Raw genomic sequence first — 20955 nt, 5'->3', positions numbered from 1 at the left:
CAATCAATGTTGATCTGTTTCCCCAAAAAAAAAAAACTAATTGTATCTAAACCTTCTGTTCCAGTAAATTCAGAATGTTTCCGATCAAGCAAGTCAACAACGCACGGGATTTCGGGTTGCTTCTTATAGTCATTTTACCTAGTAACCTCATTTGAAACGAAGATAAGGTAAACGGAATAGCCCAATAAAAGTTATTCGCCGCCTAACTCTTTTATTATTGCTTGCTGGAGCAAATTTTGCCGAAAGGAATTGGAGAGATAAGAGGTAGCTTTCCAAGGAGCTCTTAGCCGTTTGCTTATTTTGTAATTTCTTCTAAATAAGAACTGACTGCAAACGCATAATTGTGAAACATTCACATAAACTACCAAGAAAACGGTTATCTTGCATTCTTGAAAAAGAGCACGTTATGGTTTTTAATACATTGATTTTCACATATCAGAAAAGGCTCACACAAATAACCAGGCCTTTTCTACTAAAGATGTTCTATTTTGCATTTGTTTGTTAATGGTGGCCCTAAATAGGGCCCACAAAAATTGCAAAGCCGACTATGCTTCAAGTCGTCTAGCGGGGTATTGGGAAAAGTTTTCAATCAGCAATAACCGCGCCTCGGATGGACCTCATCAGCTAAGGTAATGCCACTGCGCAAAGCTAGCGTGATAAAGACGACTACGAGTTCCCTTTGGAATACAAATCTTGTCAATGTGGGACAAAAGAGAACCGAATTATTGAAATCTATGATTGACAAATGAATTAGAATATCTTTGGCAGAAAAAAGAACTCTCAGGAGCAAACGTTGACTAAATGTGGTTCAATGTTTGGAAACAAGAAAAATGTGACAAAACATTTCTTTATTTTCAAATTATTTGAAAACAAAGCACAAATAACATGCCCCTACTCTGCGCGCGTTTGATTAAATCAAAGAAAATAAATTTTCAGGAAGGAGAAATCTAACTAAAATGAGAAGAATATAACATAAAAACTGCATTCTTTCAACTCATTCATTTCTACGCAGTCCAATTAATAAACATTTATCAAATTAAAATGAGGTAAAATAGACGAACCAGTAAGGTAGAAAAATATGCCGTGACCAGGATTCGAACCTGGGTTATTGCGGCCACTACGTAATGTACTAACCACTATACGATCACAGCGAGATTGATTTCAGATAAAAAAAAATAACAAAAAAAATGCAAGCTTTCTAATGAGTTCTAGGCAGTTTGCATATATCTAAATATTAGTTTTAGAAAATGTATGATTCTATACTGAGTATTGTTGCTTACCTGACAACACAAAGCAGCCAAACAAGTAAAGTTTCAATAAAAAATGACATGACTTTTATTCGAACCTTGGTTATTGCAGCCACAACGCAATGTACTAACCAGTATACGATCACGGCGAGATTGATTTGAGATAAAGAAAAAATGACAAATAAATGGAAGCTTCATATGGAGTTCTAAGCTTTTTGCTTATGCTCTTAAACAAGGTACGAGTGCATACTCAGTATTAGGGCTTATAGAACAACATGAAGACAAACAAGTAAAGTTGAAAAAAAAATGCCGTGACCAAAATTCGAACCTGAGTTATTGCGGCCAGAAAGGAGTGTACTAACCACTATGCGATCACGGCGAGATCGATTTCAGATAGAGAAAAAAATAGCAAAAAAATGCAAGCTTTTTAATGAGTTCTAGGCAGTTTGCATATATCTAAATTTTAGTTCTAGAAAATGTACGATTCAATACTTAGTATTGTGGCTTACATGACAACACAAAGCAGCCAAACAAGTAAAGTTAAAATAAATAATGACATGACTATTATTTGAACCTGGGTTATTGCGGCCACAACGCAATGTTCTAACCCTCCCAAGTGACAAAGATTCTCTCAATCAATGTTGATCTGTTTCCGCAAAAAAAACTAATTGTATCTAAACCTTCTGTTCCAGTAAATTCAGAATGTTTCCGATCAAGCAAGTCAACAACGCACGGGATTTCGGGTTGCTTCTTATAGTCATTTTACCTAGTAACCTCATTTGAAACGAATATAAGGTAAACGGAATAGCCCAATAAAAGTTATTCGCCGCCTAACTCTCTTATTATTGCTTGCTGGAGCAAATTTTACCCAAAGGAATTGGAGAGATAAAAGGTAGCTTTCCAAGGAGCTCTTAGCCGTTTGCTTATTTTGTAATTTCTTCTAAATAAGAACTGACTGCAAACGCATAATTGTGAAACATTCTCATTAACTACCAAGAAAACGGTTATCTTGCATTCTTGAAAAAGAGCACGTTATGGTTTTTAATACATTGATTTTCACATATCAGAAAAGGCTCACACAAATAACCAGGCCTTTTCTACTAAAGATGTTCTATTTTGCATTTGTTTGTTAATGGTGGCCCTAAGCAGGGCCCACAAAAATTGCAAAGCCGACTATGTTTCAAGTCGTCTAGCGGGGTATTGGGAAAAGTTTTCAATCAGCAATAACCGCGCCTTGGATGGACCTCATCAGCTACGGTAATGTCACTGCGCAAAGCTAGCCGTGATAAAGACGACTACGAGTTCCCTTTAGAATACAAATCTTGTCAATGTGGGACAAAAGAGAAACGAATTATTGAAATCTATGATTGACAAATGAATTAGAATATCTTTGGCAGAAAAAAGAACTCTCAGGAGCAAACGTTGACTAAATCTGGTTCAATGTTTTGAAACAAGAAAAATGTGACAAAGCTTTTCTTTATTTTCAAATTATTTGAAAACAAAGCAAAAATAACATGACCCTACTCTGCGCGCGTTTGATTAAATCAAAGAAAATAAATTTTCAGGAAGGAGAAATCTAACTAAAATGAGAAGAATATAACATAAAAACTGCATTCTTTCAACTCATTCATTTCTACGCAGTCCAATTAATAAACATTTATCAAATTAAAATGAGGTAAAATAGACGAACCAGTAAGGTAGAAAAAGATGCCGTGACCAGGATTCGAACCTGGGTTATTGCGGCCACTACGTAATGTACTAACCACTATACGATCACAGCGAGATTGATTTCAGATAAAAAAAAATAACAAAAAAAATGCAAGCTTTCTAATGAGTTCTAGGCAGTTTGCATATATCTAAATATTAGTTTTAGAAAATGTATGATTCTATACTGAGTATTGTTGCTTACCTGACAACACAAAGCAGCCAAACAAGTAAAGTTTCAATAAAAAATGACATGACTTTTATTCGAACCTTGGTTATTGCAGCCACAACGCAATGTACTAACCAGTATACGATCACGGCGAGATTGATTTGAGATAAAGAAAAAATGACAAATAAATGGAAGCTTCATATGGAGTTCTAAGCTTTTTGCTTATGCTCTTAAACAAGGTACGAGTGCATACTCAGTATTAGGGCTTATAGAACAACATGAAGACAAACAAGTAAAGTTGAAAAAAAAATGCCGTGACCAGGATTCGAACCTGGGTTATTGCGGCCACTACGTAATGTACTAACCACTATACGATCACAGCGAGATTGATTTCAGATAAAAAAAAATAACAAAAAAAATGCAAGCTTTCTAATGAGTTCTAGGCAGTTTGCATATATCTAAATATTAGTTTTAGAAAATGTATGATTCTATACTGAGTATTGTTGCTTACCTGACAACACAAAGCAGCCAAACAAGTAAAGTTTAAATAAAAAATGACATGACTTTTATTCGAACCTTGGTTATTGCGGCCACTACGTAATGTACTAACCACTATACGATCACGGCGAGATTGATTTCAGATAAAGAAAAAAAATAACAAAAAAAAATGCAAGCTTTCTAATGAGTTCTAGGCAGTTTGCATATATCTAAATTTTAGTTTTAGAAAATGTACGATTCTATACTGAGTATTGTGGCTTACCTGACAACACAAAGCAGCCAAACAAGTAAAGTTAAAATAAAAAATGACATGACTTTTATTCGAACCTTGGTTATTGCAGCCACAACGCAATGTACTAACCAGTATACGATCACGGCGAGATTGATTTGAGACAAAGAAAAAATTAAAAATAAATGGAAGCTTCCTGTGGAGTTCTAAGCTTTTTGCTTATGCTATTAAACAAGGTACGAGTTCATACTCAGTATTGGGGCTTAAAAAACAACACGAAGACAAACAAGTAAAGTTGAAAAAAAAAAATGCCTTGACCAGGATTCGAACCTGGGTTATTGCGGCCACAACGCAAAGTACTAACCACTATACGATCACGGCGAGATTGATTTCATATAAAGAAAAAATGACAAATAAATGGAAGCTTGCTGTGGAGTTCTAAGATTTTTGCTTATGCTCTTGAACAAGGTACGAGTGCAGACTCAGAATTAGGGCTTATAGAACAACACGAAGACAAACAAGTAAAGTTGAAAAAAAAATGCCGTGACCATGATTCGAACCTGGGTTATTGCGGGCCACAATGAATGTACTAACCACTATACGACACGGCGAGATTGCTTTCATGTAAAGAAAAAATGACAAATAAATAAAAGCTTGCTGTGGAGTTCTAAGATTTTTGCTTATGCTGTTAAACAACGTACGAGTGCATACTCAGTATCGGGGCTTACAGAACAACACGAAGACAAACAAGTAAAGTTGAAAAAAAAATGCCGTGACCAGGATTCGAACCTGGGTTATTGCGGCCACAACGCAATGTACTAACCACTATGCGATCACTGCGAGATTGAATTCAGATAAAAAAAATGACAAATAAATGGAAGCTTGCTGTGGAGTTCTAAGATTTTTGCTTATGCTCTTGAACAAGGTACTAGTGTATACTCAGTATAGGGGCTTACAGAACAACACGAAGACAAACAAGTAAATTTGCAAAAAAAATGCCGTGACCAGGATTCGAACCTGGGTTATTGCGGCCACAACGCAATATACTAACCACTATACGATCACGGCGAGATTGATTTCATATAAAGAAAAAAATGACAAATAAATGGAAGCTTCCTGTGGAGTTCTAAGATTTTTGCTTATGCTTTTGAACATGATGGGAGTGCATACTCAGTATTAGGGCTTATAGAACAACACGAAGACAAAAAAGTAAAGTTGAAAAAAAAAATGCCGTGACCAGGATTCGGACCTGGGTTATTGCGGCCACAACGCAATGTACTCACCATTATACGATCACGGCGATATTGATTTCATATAAAGAAAAAATGACAAATAAATGGAAGCTTCCTGTGTAGTTCTAAGGTTTTTGGTTATGCTCTTACGAGTGCATACTCAGTATTAGGGGTTAAAGAACAACACGAAGACAAACCATAAAGTTGAAAAAAAAATGCAGTGACCAGGATTCGAACCTGGGTTATTGCGGCCACAACGCAATGTATTAACCACTATACGATCACGGCGAGATTGAATTCAGATAAAGAAAAATTGACAAATAAATGGAACCTTCCTGTGGAGTTCTAAGCTTTTTGCTTATGCTCTTAAACAAGGTACCAGTGCATACCCAGTATTGAGGGTTGACGAACAAAACAGAGACAAACAAGTAAAGTTGAAAAAAAAATGCCGTGACCAAGATTCGAACCTGGATTATTGCGGCCAGAACGCAATGTACTAACCACTATACGATCACGGGGAGATTGAATTCAGATAAAGAAAAAATGACAAATAAATGGAAGCTTCCTGTGGTGTTCTAAGCTTTTTGCTTATGCTCTTGAACAAGATAGGAGTGCAGACTCAGAATTAGGGCTTATAGAACAACACGAAGACAAACAAGTAAAGTTGAAAAAAAAATGCCGTGACCAGGATTCGAACCTGGGTTATTGCGGGCCACAACGAATGTACTAACCACTATACGACACGGCGAGATTGCTTTCATGTAAAGAAAAAATGACAAATAAATAAAAGCTTGCTGTGGAGTTCTAAGATTTTTGCTTATGCTGTTAAACAAGGTACGAGTGCATACTCAGTATCGGGGCTTACAGAACAACACGAAGACAAACAAGTAAAGTTGAAAAAAAAATGCCGTGACCAGGATTCAAACCTGGGTTATTGCGGCCACAACGCAATGTACTAACCACTATGCGATCACGGCGAGATTGATTTCATATAAAGAAAAAATGACAAATAAATGGAAGCTTCCTGTGGAGTTCTAAGATTTTTGCTTATGCTCTTAAACAACGTACGAGTGCATACTCAGTATCGGGGCTTACAGAACAACAGGAAGACAAACAAGTAAAGTTGAAAAAAAATGCAGTGACCAGGAATCGAACCTGGGTTATTGCGGCCACAACGCAATATACTAACCACTATACGATCACTGCGAGATTGACTTCAGACAAAGAAAAAATTAAAAATAAATGGAAGCTTCCTGTGCAGTTCTAAGCTTTTTGCTTATGCTATTAAACAAGGTACGAGTGCATACTCAGTATCGGGGCTTACAGAACAACACGAAGACAAACAAGTAAAGTTGAAAAAAAAATGCCGTGACCAGGATTCGAACCTGGGTTATTGCGGCCACAACGCAATGTACTAACCATTATACGATCACGGCTATATTGATTTCATATAAAGAAAAAATGACAAATAAATGGAAGCTTCCTGTGTAGTTCTAAGGTTTTTGGTTATGCTCTTACGAGTGCATACTCAGTATTAGGGGTTAAAGAACAACACGAAGACAAACCATAAAGTTGAAAAAAAAATGCAGTGACCAGGATTCGAACCTGGGTTATTGCGGCCACAACGCAATGTATTAACCACTATACGATCACGGCGAGATTGAATTCAGATAAAGAAAAATTGACAAATAAATGGAAGCTTCCTGTGGAGTTTTAAGCTTATTGCTTATGCTCTTAAACAAGGTACCAGTGCATACTCAGTATTGAGGGTTGACGAACAAAACAGAGACAAACAAGTAAAGTTGAAAAAAAAATGCCGTGACCAAGATTCGAACCTGGATTATTGCGGCCAGAACGCAATGTACTAACCACTATACGATCACGGGGAGATTGAATTCAGAAAAAGAAAAAATGACAAATAAATGGAAGCTTCCTATGGTGTTCTAAGCTTTTTGCTTATGCTCTTGAACAAGATAGGAGTGCAGACTCAGAATTAGGGCTTATAGAACAACACGAAGACAAACAAGTAAAGTTGAAAAAAAAATGCCGTGACCAGGATTCGAACCTGGGTTATTGCGGCCACAACACAATGTACTAACCACTATACGATCACGGCGATATTGATTTCATATAAAGAAAAAATGACAAATAAATGGAAGCTTCCTGTGTAGTTCTAAGGTTTTTGGTTATGCTCTTACGAGTGCATACTCAGTATTAGGGGTTAAAGAACAACACGAAGACAAACCATAAAGTTGAAAAAAAATGCAGTGACCAGGATTCGAACCTGGGTTATTGCGGCCACAACGCAATGTATTAACCACTATACGATCACGGCGAGATTGAATTCAGATAAAGAAAAATTGACAAATAAATGGAAGCTTCCTGTGGAGTTCTAAGCTTATTGCTTATGCTCTTAAACAAGGTACCACTGCATACTCAGTATTGAGGGTTGACGAACAAAACAGAGACAAACAAGTAAAGTTGAAAAAAAAGTGCCGTGACCAAGATTCGAACCTGGATTATTGCGGCCAGAACGCAATGTACTAACCACTATACGATCACGGGGAGATTGAATTCAGATAAAGAAAAAATGACAAATAAATGGAAGCTTCCTGTGGTGTTCTAAGCTTTTTGCTTATGCTCTTGAACAAGATAGGAGTGCAGACTCAGAATTAGGGCTTATAGAACAACACGAAGACAAACAAGTATAGTTGAAAAAAAAAATGCCGTGACCAGGATTCGAACCTGGGTTATTGCGGGCCACAACGAATGTACTAACCACTATACGACACGGCGAGATTGCTTTCATGTAAAGAAAAAATGACAAATAAATAAAAGCTTGCTGTGGAGTTCTAAGGTTTTTGGTTATGCTCTTACGAGTGCATACTCAGTATTAGGGGTTAAAGAACAACACGAAGACAAACCATAAAGTTGAAAAAAAAATTCCGTGACCAGGATTCGAACCTGGGTTATTGCGGCCACAACGCAATGTATTAACCACTATACGATCACGGCGAGATTGAATTCAGATAAAGAAAAATTGACAAATAAATGGAAGCTTCCTGTGGAGTTCTAAGATTTTTGCTTATGCTCTTGAACAAGGTACGAGTGCATACTTAGTATCGGGGCTTACAGAACAACACGAAGACAAACAAGTAAAGTTGAAAAAAAAATGCCGTGACCAGGATTCGGACCTGGGTTATTGCGGCCACAACGTAATGTACTAACCACTATACGATCACGGCGATATTGATTTCATATAAAGAAAAAATGACAAATAAATGGAAGCTTCCTGTGTAGTTCTAAGGTTTTTGGTTATGCTTTTACGAGTGCATACTCAGTATTAGGGGTTAAAGAACAACACGAAGACAAACCATAAAGTTGAAAAAAAATGCAGTGACCAGGATTCGAACCTGGGTTATTGCGGCCACAACGCAATGTATTAACCACTATACGATCACGGCGAGATTGAATTCAGATAAAGAAAAATTGACAAATAAATGGAAGCTTCCTGTGGAGTTCTAAGCTTATTGCTTATGCTCTTAAACAAGGTACCAGTGCATACTCAGTATTGAGGGTTGACGAACAAAACAGAGACAAACAAGTAAAGTTGAAAAAAAAATGCCGTGACCAAGATTCGAACCTGGATTATTGCGGCCAGAACGCAATGTACTAACCACTATACGATCACGGGGAGATTGAATTCAGATAAAGAAAAAATGACAAATAAATGGAAGCTTCCTGTGGTGTTCTAAGCTTTTTGCTTATGCTCTTGAACAAGATAGGAGTGCAGACTCAGAATTAGGGCTTATAGAACAACACGAAGACAAACAAGTAAAGTTGAAAAAAAAATGCCGTGACCAGGATTCGAACCTGGGTTATTGCAGGCCACAATGAATGTACTAACCACTATACGACACGGCGAGATTGATTTCATGTAAAGAAAAAATGACAAATAAATGGAAGCTTCCTATGGTGTTCTAAGCTTTTTGCTTATGCTCTTGAACAAGATAGGAGTGCAGACTCAGAATTAGGGCTTATAAAACAACACGAAGACAAACAAGTAAAGTTGAAAAAAAAATGCCGTGACCAGGATTCGAACCTGGGTTATTGCGGCCACAACGTAATGTACTAACCACTATACGATCACGGCGATATTGATTTCATATAAAGAAAAAATGACAAATAAATGGAAGCTTCCTGTGTAGTTCTAAGGTTTTTGGTTATGCTTTTACGAGTGCATACTCAGTATTAGGGGTTAAAGAACAACACGAAGACAAACCATAAAGTTGAAAAAAAATGCAGTGACCAGGATTCGAACCTGGGTTATTGCGGCCACAACGCAATGTATTAACCACTATACGATCACGGCGAGATTGAATTCAGATAAAGAAAAATTGACAAATAAATGGAAGCTTCCTGTGGAGTTCTAAGCTTATTGCTTATGCTCTTAAACAAGGTACCAGTGCATACTCAGTATTGAGGGTTGACGAACAAAACAGAGACAAACAAGTAAAGTTGAAAAAAAAATGCCGTGACCAAGATTCGAACCTGGATTATTGCGGCCAGAACGCAATGTACTAACCACTATACGATCACGGGGAGATTGAATTCAGATAAAGAAAAAATGACAAATAAATGGAAGCTTCCTGTTGTGTTCTAAGCTTTTTGCTTATGCTCTTGAACAAGATAGGAGTGCAGACTCAGAATTAGGGCTTATAGAACAACACGAAGACAAACAAGTAAAGTTGAAAAAAAAATGCCGTGACCAGGATTCGAACCTGGGTTATTGCGGGCCACAATGAATGTACTAACCACTATACGACACGGCGAGATTGATTTCATGTAAAGAAAAAATGACAAATAAATGGAAGCTTCCTGTGGAGTTCTAAGATTTTTGCTTATGCTCTTGAACAAGGTACGAGTGCATACTCAGTATCGGGGCTTACAGAACAACACGAAGACAAACAAGTAAAGTTGAAAAAAAAATGCCGTGACCAGGATTCGGACCTGGGTTATTGCGGCCACAACGCAATGTACTAACCATTATACGATCACGGCGATATTGATTTCAAATAAAGAAAAAATGACAAATAAATGGAAGCTTCCTGTGTAGTTCTAAGGTTTTTGGTTATGCTTTTACGAGTGCATACTCAGTATTAGGGGTTAAAGAACAACACGAAGACAAACCATAAAGTTGAAAAAAAATGCAGTGACCAGGATTCGAACCTGGGTTATTGCGGCCACAACGCAATGTATTAACCACTATACGATCACGGCGAGATTGAATTCAGATAAAGAAAAATTGACAAATAAATGGAAGCTTCCTGTGGAGTTCTAAGCTTATTGCTCATGCTCTTAAACAAGGTACCAGTGCATACTCAGTATTGAGGGTTGACGAACAAAACAGAGACAAACAAGTAAAATTGAAAAAAAAATGCCGTGACCAAGATTCGAACCTGGATTATTGCGGCCAGAACGCAATGTACTAACCACTATACGATCACGGGGAGATTGAATTCAGATAAAGAAAAAATGACAAATAAATGGAAGCTTCCTGTGTGGTGTTCTAAGCTTTTTGCTTATGCTCTTGAACAAGATAGGAGTGCAGACTCAGAATTAGGGCTTATAGAACAACACGAAGACAAACAAGTAAAGTTGAAAAAAAAATGCCGTGACCAGGATTCGAACCTGGGTTATTGCGGGCCACAATGAATGTACTAACCACTATACGACACGGCGAGATTGAGTTCATGTAAAGAAAAAATGACAAATAAATGGAAGCTTCCTGTGGAGTTCTAAGATTTTTGCTTATGCTCTTGAACAAGGTACGAGTGCATACTCAGTATCGGGGCCTACAGAACAACACGAAGACAAACAAGTAAAGTTGAAAAAAAAATGCCGTGACCAGGATTCGGACCTGGGTTATTGCGGCCACAACGCAATGTACTAACCATTATACGATCACGGCGATATTGATTTCATATAAAGAAAAAATGACAAATAAATGGAAGCTTCCTGTGTAGTTCTAAGGTTTTTGGTTATGCTCTTACGAGTGCATACTCAGTATTAGGGGTTAAAGAACAACACGAAGACAAACCATAAAGTTGAAAAAAAAATGCAGTGACCAGGATTCGAACCTGGGTTATTGCGGCCACAACGCAATGTATTAACCACTATACGATCACGGCGAGATTGAATTCAGATAAAGAAAAATTGACAAATAAATGGAAGCTTCCTGTGGAGTTCTAAGCTTATTGCTTATACTCTTAAACAAGGTACCAGTGCATACTCAGTATTGAGGGTAGACGAACAAAACAGAGACAAACAAGTAAAGTTGAAAAAAAAATGCCGTGACCAAGATTCGAACCTGGATTATTGCGGCCAGAACGCAATGTACTAACCACTATACGATCACGGGGAGATTGAATTCAGATAAAGAAAAAATGACAAATAAATGGAAGCTTCCTATGGTGTTCTAAGCTTTTTGCTTATGCTCTTGAACAAGATAGGAGTGCAGACTCAGAATTAGGGCTTATAGAACAACACGAAGACAAACAAGTAAAGTTGAAAAAAAAATGCCGTGACCAGGAGTCGAAGCTGGGTTATTGCGGCCACAACGCAATGTACTAACCACTATACGATCACGGCGATATTGATTTCATATAAAGAAAAAATGACAAGTAAATGGAAGCTTCCTGTGTAGTTCTAAGGTTTTTGGTTATGCTCTTACGAGTGTATACTCAGTATTGGGGGTTAAAGAACAACACGAAGACAAACCATAAAGTTGAAAAAAAATGCAGTGACCAGGATTCGAACCTGGGTTATTTCGGCCACAACGCAATGTATTAACCACTATACGATCACGGCGAGATTGAATTCAGATAAAGAAAAATTGACAAATAAATGGAAGCTTCCTGTGGAGTTCTAAGCTTATTGCTTATGCTCTTAAACAAGGTACCAGTGCATACTCAGTATTGAGGGTTGACGAACAAAACAGAGACAAACAAGTAAAGTTGAAAAAAAAATGCCGTGACCAAGATTCGAACCTGGATTATTGCGGCCAGTACGCAATGTACTAACCACTATACGATCACGGGGAGATTGAATTCAGATAAAGAAAAAATGACAAATAAATGGAAGCTTCCTGTGGTGTTCTAAGCTTTTTGCTTATGCTCTTGAACAAGATAGGAGTGCAGACTCAGAATTAGGGCTTATAGAACAACACGAAGACAAACAAGTAAAGTTGAGAAAAAAATGCCGTGACCAGGATTCGAACCTGGGTTATTGCGGGCCACAACGAATGTACTAAACACTATACGACACGACGAGATTGCTTTCATGTAAAGAAAAAATGACAAAAAAATAAAAGCTTGCTGTGGAGTTCTAAGGTTTTTGGATATGCTCTTACGAGTGCATACTCAGTATTAGGGGTTAAAGAACAACACGAAGACAAACCATAAAGTTGAAAAAAAAATTCCGTGACCAGGATTCGAACCTGGGTTATTGCGGCCACAACGCAATGTATTAACCACTATACGATCACGGCGAGATTGAATTCAGATAAAGAAAAATTGACAAATAAATGGAAGCTTCCTGTTGAGTTCTAAGCTTATTGCTTATGCTCTTAAACAAGGTACCAGTGCATACTCAGTATTGAGGGTTGACGAACAAAACAGAGACAAACAAGTAAAGTTGAAAAAAAAATGTTGTGACCAAGATTCGAACCTGGATTATTGCGGCCAGAGCGCAATGTACTAACCACTATACGATCACTGGGAGATTGAATTCAGACAAAGAAAAAATGACAAATAAATGGAAGCTTCCTGTGGTGTTCTAAGCTTTTTGCTTATGCTCTTGAACAAGATAGGAGTGCAGACTCAGAATTAGGGCTTATAGAACAACACGAAGACAAACAAGTAAAGTTGAAAAAAAAAATGCCGTGACCAGGATTCGAACCTGGGTTATTGCGGCCAGAACGCAATGTACTAACCACTATGCGATCACTGCGAGATTGACTTCAGACAAAGAAAAAATAAAAAATAAATGGAAGCTTCCTGTGGAGTTCTAAGCTTTTTGCTTATGCTATTAAACAAGGTACGAGTTCATACTCAGTATTGGGGCTTAAAAAACAACACGAAGACAAACATGTAAAGTTGAAAAAAAAATGCCCGTGACCAGGATTCGAACCTGGGTTATTGCGGCCACAACGCAAAGTACTAACCACTATACGATCACGGCGAGATTGATTTCATATAAACAAAAAATGACAAATAAATGGAAGCTTGCTGTGGAGTTCTAAGATTTTTGCTTATGCTGTTAAACAACGTACGAGTGCATACTCAGTATCGGGGCTTACAGAACAAAACGAAGACAAACAAGTAAAGTTGAAAAAAAAATGCCGTGACCAGGATTCGAACCTGGGTTATTGCGGCCACAACGCAATGTACTAACCACTATACGATCACGGCGATATTGATTTCATATAAAGAAAAAATGACAAATAAATGGAAGCTTCCTGTGTAGTTCTAAGGTTTTTGGTTATGCTCTTACGAGTGCATACTCAGTATCAGGGGTTAAAGAACAACACGAAGACAAACCATAAAGTTGAAAAAAAAATGCAGTGACCAGGATTCTAACCTGGGTTATTGCGGCCACAACGCAATGTATTAACCACTATACGATCACGGCGAGATCACGGAAAAATTGACAAATAAATGGAAGCTTCCTGTGGAGTTCTAAGCTTATTGCTTATGCTCTTAAACAAGGTACCAGTGCATACTCAGTATTGAGGGTTGACGAACAAAACAGAGACAAACAAGTAAAGTTGAAAAAAAAATGCCGTGACCAAGATTGGAACCTGGATTATTGCGGCCAGAACGCAATGTACTAACCACTATACGATCACGGGGAGATTGAATTCAGATAAAGAAAAAATGACAATTAAATGGAAGCTTCCTGTGGTGTTCTAAGCTTTTTGCTTATGCTCTTGAACAAGATAGGAGTGCAGACTCAGAATTAGGGCTTATAGAACAACACGAAGACAAACAAGTAAAGTTGAGAAAAAAAATGCCGTGACCAGGATTCGAACCTGGGTTATTGCGGGCCACAACGAATGTACTAAACACTATACGACACGACGAGATTGCTTTCATGTAAAGAAAAAATGACAAAAAAATAAAAGCTTGCTGTGGAGTTCTAAGGTTTTTGGATATGCTCTTACGAGTGCATACTCAGTATTAGGGGTTCAAGAACAACACGAAGACAAACCATAAAGTTGAGGAAAAAATGCCGTGACCAGGATTCGAACCTGGGTTATTGCGGCCACAACGCAATGTATTAACCACTATACGATCACGCCGGGATTGATTTCATAAAAAGAAAAAAATGACAAATAAATGAAAGCTTGCTGTGGAGTACTTTGCTTATGCTCTTAAACAACGTACGAGTGCATACTCAGTATCAGGGTTTACAGAACAACACGAAGACAAACAAGTGATATTGAAAAAAAAATGCCGTAACCAGGATTCGGACCTGGGTTATTGCGGCCACATCGCAATGTACTAACCACTATACTATCACGGCGAGATTGAATTCAGATAAAGACAAAATGACAAATAAATGGAAGCTTCCTGTGGAGTTCTAGGCTTTTTGCTTATTCTCTTAAATAAGGTACGAGTGCATACTCAGTATTGGGTGTTAAAGAACAACACGAAGACAAACAAGTAAAGTTGAAAAAAAATGCCGTGACCAGGATTCGAACCTGGGTTATTGCGGTCACAACGCAATGTACTAACCACTATACGATAACGGTGAGATTGAATTCAGAAAAGAAAAATTGACAAATAAATGGAAGGTTCCTGTGGAGTTCTAAGCTTTTTGATTATGCTCTTAAACAAGGTACCAGTGCTTACTCAGTATTGAGGGTTAACGAACAACACAAAGACAAACAAGTGAAGTTGAAAAAAATGCCGTGACCAGGATTCAAACCTGGATTATTGTGGCCATAACGCAATGTACTAACCACTATACGATCACGGGGAGATTGAATTCAGATAAAGAAAAAATGACAAAAAAATGGAAGCTTCCTGTGAAGTTCTATGCTTTTTGCTTATGCTCTTGAACATGGTACGAGTGCATACTCAGTATCGGGGCTTACAGAACAACACGTAAAGTTGAAAAAAAAAATGCAGTGACCAGGATTCGAACCTGGGTTATTGCGGCCACATCGTAATGTACTAACCACTATACGATCAGGGCGAGATTGACTTCAGATAAAAAAAAAATGACAAATAAATGGAAGCTTCCTGTGAAGTTCTATGCTTTTTGCTTATGCTCTTGAACAAGGTACGAGTGCATACTCAGTATTGGGGCTTACAGAACAACACGAAGACAAACAAGTAAAGTTGAAAAAAAAATGCAGTGACCAGGATTCGAACCTGGGTTATTGCGGCCACAACGCAAAGTACTAACCACTATACGATCACGGCGAGATTGATTTCAGATAAAGAAAAAATGACAAATAAATGGAAGCTTCCTGTGGTGTTCTAAGCTTTTTGCTTATGCTCTTGAACAAGATAGGAGTGCAGACTCAGAATTAGTGCTTATCGAACAACACGAAGACAAACAAGTAAAGTTGAAAAAAAAATGCCGTGACCAGGATTCGAACCTGGGTTATTGCGGGCTACAACGAATGTACTAAACACTATACGACACGGCGAGATTGCTTTCATGTAAAGAAAAAATGACAAATAAATAAAAGCTTGCTGTGGAGTTCTAAGCTTTTTGCTTATGCTCTTGAACAAGATAGGTGTGCAGACTCAGTATTAGGGCTTATAGAACAACACGAAAACAAACAAGTAAAGTTGAAAAAAAAATGCCGTGACCAGGATTCTAACCTGGGTTATTGCGGCCACAACGCAATGTACTAACCTCTATACGATCACGGCGATATTGATTTCATATAAAGAAAAAATGACAAATAAATGGAAGCTTCCTGTGTAGTTCTAAGGTTTTTGGTTATGCTCTTACGAGTGCATACTCAGTATTAGGGGTTAAAGAACAACACGAAGACAAACCATAAAGTTGAAAAAAAAATTCCGTGACCAGGATTCGAACCTGGGTTATTGCGGCCACAACTCAATGTACTAACCTCTATACGATCACGGCGATATTGATTTTATATAAAGAAAAAATGACAAATAAATGGAAGCTTCCTGTGTAGTTCTAAGGTTTTTGGTTATGCTCTTACGAGTGCATACTCAGTATTAGGGGTTAAAGAACAACACGAAGACAAACCATAAAGTTGAAAAAAAAATTCCGTGACCAGGATTCGAACCTGGGTTATTGCGGCCACAACGCAATGTATTAACCACTATACGATCACTGCGAGATTGAATTCAGATAAAGAAAAATTGACAAATAAATGGAAGCTTCCTGTGGAGTTCTAAGCTTATTGCTTATGCTCTTAAACAAGGTACCAGTGCATACTCAGTATTGAGGGTTGACGAACAAAACAGAGACAAACAAGTAAAGTTGAAAAAAAAATGCCGTGACCAAGATTCGAACCTGGATTATTGCGGCCAGAACGCAATGTACTAACCACTATACGATCACGGGGAGATTGAATTCAGATAAAGAAAAAATGACAAATAAATGGAAGCTTCCTGTGGTGTTCTAAGCTTTTTGCTTATGCTCTTGAACAAGATAGGAGTGCAGACTCAGAATTAGGGCTTATAGAACAACACGAAGACAAACAAGTAAAGTTGAAAAAAAAATGCCGTGACCATGATTCGAACCTGGGTTATTGCGGGCCACAACGAATGTACTAACCACTATACGACACGGCGAGATTGCTTTCATGTAAAGAAAAAATGACAAATAAATAAAAGCTTGCTGTGGAGTTCTAAGATTTTTGCTTATGCTGTTAAACAACGTACGAGTGCATACTCAGTATCGGGGCTTACAGAACAACACGAAGACAAACAAGTAAAGTTGAAAAAAAAATGCCGTGACCAGGATTCGAACCTGGGTTATTGCGGCCACAACGCAATGTACTAACCACTATGCGATCACTGCGAGATTGAATTCAGATAAAAAAAATGACAAATAAATGGAAGCTTCCTGTGGAGTTCTAAGCTTTTTGCTTATGCTCTTGAACAAGGTACTAGTGTATACTCAGTATAGGGGCTTACAGAACAACACGAAGACAAACTAGTAAAGTTGAAAAAAAAATGCCGTGACCAGGATGCTAACCTGGGTTATTGCGGCCACAACGCAATATACTAACCACTATACGATCACGGCGAGATTGATTTCATATAAAGAAAAAATGACAAATAAATGGAAGCTTCCTGTGGAGTTCTAATCTTTTTGCTTATGCTCTTGAACAAGGTACTAGTGTATACTCAGTATAGGGGCTTACAGAACAACACGAAGACAAACAAGTAAAGTTGAAAAAAAAAATGCCGTGACCAGGATTCGAACCTGGGTTATTGCGGCCACAACGCAATATACTAACCACTATACGATCACGGCGAGATTGATTTCATATAAAGAAAAAATGACAAATAAATGGAAGCTTCCTGTGGAGTTCTAAGATTTTTGCTTATGCTCTTAAACAACGTACGAGTGCATACTCAGTATCGGGGCTTACAGAACAACAGGAAGACAAACAAGTAAAGTTGAAAAAAAAATTCAGTGACCAGGATTCGAACCTGGGTTATTTCAACCACAACGCAATGTACTAACCACTATACGATCACGGCGAGATTGATTTCATATAAAGAAAAAATGACAAATAAATGGAAGCTTGCTGTGGAGTTCTAAGATTTTTGCTTATGCTCTTGAACAAGGTACGAGTGCATACTCAGTATCGGGGCTTACAGAACAACACGAAGACAAACAAGTAAAGTTGAAAAAAAAATGCCGTGACCAGGATTCGAACCTGGGTTATTGCGGGCTGCAACGAATGTACTAAACACTATACGACACGGCGAGATTGCTTTCATGTAAAGAAAAAATGACAAATAAATAAAAGCTTGCTGTGGAGTTCTAAGCTTTTTGCTTATGCTCTTGAACAAGATAGGGGTGCAGACTCAGTATTAGGGCTTATAGAACAACACGAAAACAAACAAGTAAAATTGAAAAAAAAATGCCGTGACCAGGATTCTAACCTGGGTTATTGCGGCCACAACGCAATGTACTAACCTCTATACGATCACGGCGATATTGATTTCATATAAAGAAAAAATGACAAATAAATGGAAGCTTCCTGTGTAGTTCTAAGGTTTTTGGTTATGCTCTTACGAGTGCATACTCAGTATTAGGGGTTAAAGAACAACACGAAGACAAACCATAAAGTTGAAAAAAAAATTCCGTGACCAGGATTCGAACCTGGGTTATTGCGGCCACAACGCAATGTATTAACCCTTATACGATCACGGCGAGATTGAATACAGATAAAGAAAAATTGACAAATAAATGGAAGCTTCCTGTGGAGTTCTAAGCTTATTGCTTATGCTCTTAAACAAGGTACCAGTGCATACTCAGTATTGAGGGTTGACGAACAAAACAGAGACAAACAAGTAAAGTTAAAAAAAAAATGCCGTGACCAAGATTCGAACCTGGATTATTGCCGCCAGAACGCAATGTACTAACCACTATACGATCACGGGGAGATTGAATTCAGATAAAGAAAAAATGACAAATAAATGGAAGCTTCCTGTGGTGTTCTAAGCTTTTTGCTTATGCTCTTGAACAAGATAGGAGTGCAGACTCAGAATTAAGGCTTATAGAACAACACGAAGACAAACAAGTAAAGTTGAAAAAAAAAATGCCGTGACCAGGATTCGAACCTGGGTTATTGCGGGCCACAACGAATGTACTAACCACTATACGACACGGCGAGATTGCTTTCATGTAAAGAAAAATTGACAAATAAATAAAAGCTTGCTGTGGAGTTCTAAGATGTTTGCTTATGCTGTTAAACAACGTACGAGTGCATACTCAGTATCGGGGCTTACAGAACAACACGAAGACAAACAAGTAAAGTTGAAAAAAAAAAATGCCGTGACCAGGATTCGAACCTGGGTTATTGCGGCCACAACGCAATGTACTAACCACTATGCGATCACTGCGAGATTGAATTCAGATAAAAAAATGACAAATAAATGGAAGCTTCCTGTGGAGTTCTAAGCTTTTTGCTTATGCTCTTGAACAAGGTACTAGTGTATACTCAGTATAGGGGCTTACAAAACAACACGAAGACAAACAAGTAAAGTTGAAAAAAAAAATGCCGTGACCAGGATTCGAACCTGGGTTATTGCGGCCACAACGCAATATACTAACCACTATACGATCACGGCGAGATTGATTTCATATAAAGAAAAAATGACAAATAAATGGAAGCTTCCTGTGGAGTTCTAAGATTTTTGCTTATGCTCTTAAACAACGTACGAGTGCATACTCAGTATCGGGGCTTACAGAACAACAGGAAGACAAACAAGTTGAAAAAAAATTCAGTGACCAGGATTCGAACCTGGGTTATTGCGGCCACAACGCAATGTACTAACCACTATACGATCACGGCGAGATTGACTTAAGACAAAGAAAAAATTAAAAATAAATGGAAGCTTCCTGTGGAGTTCTAAGCTTTTTGCTTATGCTATTAAACAAGGTACGAGTTCATACTCAGTATTGGGGCTTAAAAAACAACACGAAGACAAACAAGTAAAGTTGAAAAAAAAAATGCCTTGACCAGGATTCGAACCTGGGTTATTGCGGCCACAACGCAAAGTACTAACCACTATACGATCACGGCGAGATTGATTTCATATAAAGAAAAAATGACAAATAAATGGAAGCTTGCTGTGGAGTTCTAAGATTTTTGCTTATGCTCTTGAACAAGGTACGAGTGCATACTCAGTATCGGGGCTTACAGAACAACACGAAGACAAACAAGTAAAGTTGAAAAAAAAATGCCGTGACCAGGATTCGAACCTGGGTTATTGCGGCCACAACGCAATGTACTAACCATTATACGATCACGGCTATATTGATTTCATATAAAGAAAAAATGACAAATAAATGGAAGCTTCCTGTGTAGTTCTAAGGTTTTTGGTTATGCTCTTACGAGTGCATACTCAGTATTAGGGGTTAAAGAACAACACTAAGACAAACCATGAAGTTGAAAAAAAAATGCAGTGACCAGGATTCGAACCTGGGTTATTGCGGCCACAACGCAATGTATTAACCACTATACGATCACGGCGAGATTGAATTCAGATAAAGAAAAATTGACAAATAAATGGAAGCTTCCTGTGGAGTTCTAAGCTTATTGCTTATGCTCTTAAACAAGGTACCAGTGCATACTCAGTATTGAGGGTTGACGAACAAAACAGAGACAAACAAGTAAAGTTGAAAAAAAAATGCCGTGACCAAGATTCGAACCTGGATTATTGCGGCCAGAACGCAATGTACTAACCACTATACGATCACGGGGAGATTGAATTCAGATAAAGAAAAAATGACAAATAAATGGAAGCTTCCTGTGGAGTTCTAAGATTTTTGCTTATGCTCTTAAACAACGTACGAGTGCAGACTCAGAATTAGGTCTTATAGAACAACAGGAAGACAAACAAGTAAAGTTGAAAAAAAATGCCGTGACCAGGATTCGAACCTGGGTTATTGCGGCCACAACGCAATGTACTAACCACTATACGATCACGGCGAGATTGACTTCAGACAAAGAAAAAATTAAAAATAAATGGAAGCTTCCTGTGGAGTTCTAAGCTTTTTGCTTATGCTATAACACGAAGACAAACAAGTAAAAATGAAAAAAAAAAATGCCTTGACCAGGATTCGAACCTGGGTTAT

At 37.9% G+C, this 20955-nt stretch overlaps 16 non-coding genes across 16 annotated transcripts; all 16 read right to left on the bottom strand.

Annotated features, from left to right (window-relative positions):
- Positions 1–511: 511 nt before the first annotated feature.
- Positions 512–650, bottom strand: LOC125567154. The gene has a single exon (XR_007311678.1). It is a non-coding gene; the product is annotated as a U4 spliceosomal RNA (small nuclear RNA).
- Positions 651–2386: 1736 nt separating this feature from the next.
- LOC125567178 lies at positions 2387–2525 on the bottom strand. The gene has a single exon (XR_007311702.1). It is a non-coding gene; the product is annotated as a U4 spliceosomal RNA (small nuclear RNA).
- A 1631-nt stretch (positions 2526–4156) lies between these two features.
- On the bottom strand, positions 4157–4228 carry Trnah-gug. The gene has a single exon. It is a non-coding gene; the product is annotated as a tRNA-His (tRNA).
- A 615-nt stretch (positions 4229–4843) lies between these two features.
- On the bottom strand, positions 4844–4915 carry Trnah-gug. Its single transcript has one exon. It is a non-coding gene; the product is annotated as a tRNA-His (tRNA).
- A 1298-nt stretch (positions 4916–6213) lies between these two features.
- Positions 6214–6285, bottom strand: Trnah-gug. Its single transcript has one exon. It is a non-coding gene; the product is annotated as a tRNA-His (tRNA).
- A 158-nt stretch (positions 6286–6443) lies between these two features.
- Trnah-gug lies at positions 6444–6515 on the bottom strand. The gene has a single exon. It is a non-coding gene; the product is annotated as a tRNA-His (tRNA).
- A 608-nt stretch (positions 6516–7123) lies between these two features.
- Trnah-gug lies at positions 7124–7195 on the bottom strand. Its single transcript has one exon. It is a non-coding gene; the product is annotated as a tRNA-His (tRNA).
- A 1965-nt stretch (positions 7196–9160) lies between these two features.
- On the bottom strand, positions 9161–9232 carry Trnah-gug. Its single transcript has one exon. It is a non-coding gene; the product is annotated as a tRNA-His (tRNA).
- Positions 9233–13247: 4015 nt separating this feature from the next.
- On the bottom strand, positions 13248–13320 carry Trnah-gug. Its single transcript has one exon. It is a non-coding gene; the product is annotated as a tRNA-His (tRNA).
- Positions 13321–13478: 158 nt separating this feature from the next.
- Trnah-gug lies at positions 13479–13550 on the bottom strand. Its single transcript has one exon. It is a non-coding gene; the product is annotated as a tRNA-His (tRNA).
- Positions 13551–14368: 818 nt separating this feature from the next.
- Positions 14369–14440, bottom strand: Trnah-gug. Its single transcript has one exon. It is a non-coding gene; the product is annotated as a tRNA-His (tRNA).
- Positions 14441–17544: 3104 nt separating this feature from the next.
- Trnah-gug lies at positions 17545–17616 on the bottom strand. Its single transcript has one exon. It is a non-coding gene; the product is annotated as a tRNA-His (tRNA).
- A 1757-nt stretch (positions 17617–19373) lies between these two features.
- Positions 19374–19445, bottom strand: Trnah-gug. The gene has a single exon. It is a non-coding gene; the product is annotated as a tRNA-His (tRNA).
- A 383-nt stretch (positions 19446–19828) lies between these two features.
- On the bottom strand, positions 19829–19900 carry Trnah-gug. Its single transcript has one exon. It is a non-coding gene; the product is annotated as a tRNA-His (tRNA).
- A 158-nt stretch (positions 19901–20058) lies between these two features.
- On the bottom strand, positions 20059–20130 carry Trnah-gug. Its single transcript has one exon. It is a non-coding gene; the product is annotated as a tRNA-His (tRNA).
- A 607-nt stretch (positions 20131–20737) lies between these two features.
- Positions 20738–20809, bottom strand: Trnah-gug. Its single transcript has one exon. It is a non-coding gene; the product is annotated as a tRNA-His (tRNA).
- Between the last annotated feature and the right edge of the window lie 146 nt (positions 20810–20955).

Source organism: Nematostella vectensis, chromosome 5 (assembly GCF_932526225.1).
Source record: "Nematostella vectensis chromosome 5, jaNemVect1.1, whole genome shotgun sequence".
Classification (NCBI taxonomy): domain Eukaryota; kingdom Metazoa; phylum Cnidaria; class Anthozoa; order Actiniaria; family Edwardsiidae; genus Nematostella; species Nematostella vectensis.
Note: the sequence above shows the minus strand (reverse complement) of the source record. Positions and strands in the feature narration are given on the sequence as shown.